The following is a 2,684-nucleotide window of genomic DNA, read 5'->3' as shown; positions in this document are numbered from 1 at the left end:
TGAAACCCCTCAGCTCGTCCATCAGTTGGTGAGGTTGGTGAGGTGTCTGGGTGAACATTTGAATGGTTGAATGTGCGTGGTTACTGGCTGGATGGTTGAACCGTCGGAGCAACCAAAAGACGAAACTCGAGGGATCAAGGGATTTTTTTCTACTTCTTCCATTCCATATTTGTGCAAGTTGAGCGTTGGAACGACTTGCTTTTCGCTCGGAGACTTTGTCTAGTATCATCTTCGAAAGATACGGACTGACCATTCGGCTTGACGAGGATTAAGTCAAAACAGTCTGAACAATCCTCTCTCCTCAGTTACCGTGGTTTCATCACTTAGTTGCTTAACTTTGAAATTTCAGTTATGCCAACACATCCCAGTCCCAAGAGACGGATGCTGGTTTCACAGGAAGTTCTCCAACCAAGTAAACAAAGTCGCGACTGATTAGACATGTAAATATATGTCCGTACGTACGGAATGCCAACTTACGTCAATCACTTGATTAGCATCTGAAGACATGCCTGGTCAACCCTATTTTAGAAGATTACCTAACATCTGGAACCTCACAATCCTGTCGTATTAAAGAACGACACTTGTCTTCGAACTTCGTGTGGTTGGTAGTCTACGTATTGTATGTACTAGTTCTTGCAGACTGGACTCAAAGGGCTCGAGAGTCCAAATCCCAGACCCCTTGTGGACAGATAGACTCACGCCGAGCGAACCACGGAACTTTACGACCAGCTGAACAAATTAAAGACCAGCTCGGCATTTTTGGTGACGTTGACCTATCTCACTTTGGGAATTTGAGAGTGAGATGGAGCTCGTTGGGGTCGTGGCAACAAGTCCTTGGGAGAAAAACGGGAAAACGGGACCCACATGGCTTCACGTAGTGTACTAAATACTAAACTGCACCGACATTCTACATACTGCACCCTGCTTACGGTAGAACGGTAACAACAACAACAAGTTGGTAGTAAAATTTTGGTGTCTCATGATCCTCATGAGTTCCCTAACACTACCTCACAATGCCCATTGACCACCCACCAACCAGCTAGTTGGTAGAGAAGATTGAACGAGGGAAACAAGCCGAAAGCAAATGGCATAATGGACAAGTTCCAACGAGTCAGCCGGCAAACCAACGGGCCCAACCAAATGTCTCATATCGTTCGTCCAACCGGTAAGATTTCTTGGAGATATCTCAGCAAAAGTAAGATAAGGCAGATCTTTCAAACTACCATATTCTGGCAACGAAGTAGATTGCTTCTGTTGACTGAAATCATGTGGTAGTTGAATCCCCCTTCCCTTTCTTCTAACTTAGTCAGAGAGGGCCCTTGTATTTGACCAATCAATTAGCATGAATGGGTTTGCTTGGATTCGTCAATGAAACAATGACAGCACATGATTCCACTCCCTCGATCTGTGCGCACACCATTACGAAGTACGGATAGCCCGTGGCAAGCATACCAACCTCCTCAATGAAGGTCCAGTCAATTCAATAGAATGGCCAAAGGGAGCTACTATTGCACCTTGGGAGGGACCAGTTTTTGCCGCCATCGTCGTTGCTGTTGTTTTTGTTGTAGTTATTATTGTTATCATGCCATGCTTTCTGCCTGACTAGTCAAGTCATGGACGGCAAAATTGAAAATTGATAATGAATCTAAGATTCCTGCATTCATACATACACACAAACGGGACGGTTGCGCACACATGCACACACACACTACCACACACACGAAGGCTTGGTCGGAAAAGGGTTGTAAAAGTACAGTGTTGTTTGGCGACCACATTGATTCGTTCGTGTTCAACTCATTCCGGTGAGCGAGATGTTTCAAACAGATTTGAAAGAGTCAATCATCCCTGAGGCATAGGACGAGAATGAGACATGAACAAGCGGTTGACAACTTGGACGGCAAACTGTTAGACTCGGGTTGTTAGTTGCGTTTTTTGAGATGTCTGACCGTTCAGTACATTAGTTTTTGAAATCAGATCTGACTCTTGATTAATTGGCAAATACACCAGCCCACGCGGCTCCACGTAAATGGTTATGTCATTGCGGCTGGCGCATCCACTGTATCTGATTCAAGCTGACAATTTGTATGTGGAGGAAGGAAGCCCTTTTCCAGTTTCGTACTGGGGCTTTGATTTTACTAGTGTCCAATCAGAACTTGAGGTTATTAGTATGCTATAATCTGGCTGCAACCAGATGATGTCGGCTGATGAAAAGGACTGGATAAAAAATCTCCGAGGGACTGGTTCTAGGCATTTGTTGTTAAGCAAAACGAAGGGCTTTTTTGGAATCAAGCTCATTGATTAAATCTGTGATTGAAAGATAAATGGTGACATGTCTGATCTGGGTGGACTAGCCACATTTTATCTGGGCTTGTAATTTCTTGTATCTTCCCATTAGATCTACACTGTGATTCTCTAAACTCACCATGAGCAGTGCCACAATTTATGGTTTGCCATGATAGTGCTTGAGCTGGTTTCTGACCTTGAACCGGTTTTCCGTGCTCAAACACTCTCTAATTAACAAATTTGCCAAGCTCATCCTTGATGATGGGTGGTGTGAGGTAATAAATTTGCACACTCGATGCCCAATATAAAATTTGTTCAAGAACATATTGCCTAAGAGTTGAAGAGTACAAATCCAACTGAACATGAAAAGCACGTATTTAGGCCAGAGGTCTACGCATGTA

The sequence above is a fragment of the Tigriopus californicus genome, chromosome 8, assembly GCF_007210705.1.
Source record: "Tigriopus californicus strain San Diego chromosome 8, Tcal_SD_v2.1, whole genome shotgun sequence".
Classification (NCBI taxonomy): Eukaryota; Metazoa; Arthropoda; class Copepoda; order Harpacticoida; family Harpacticidae; genus Tigriopus; species Tigriopus californicus.
Note: the sequence above shows the minus strand (reverse complement) of the source record.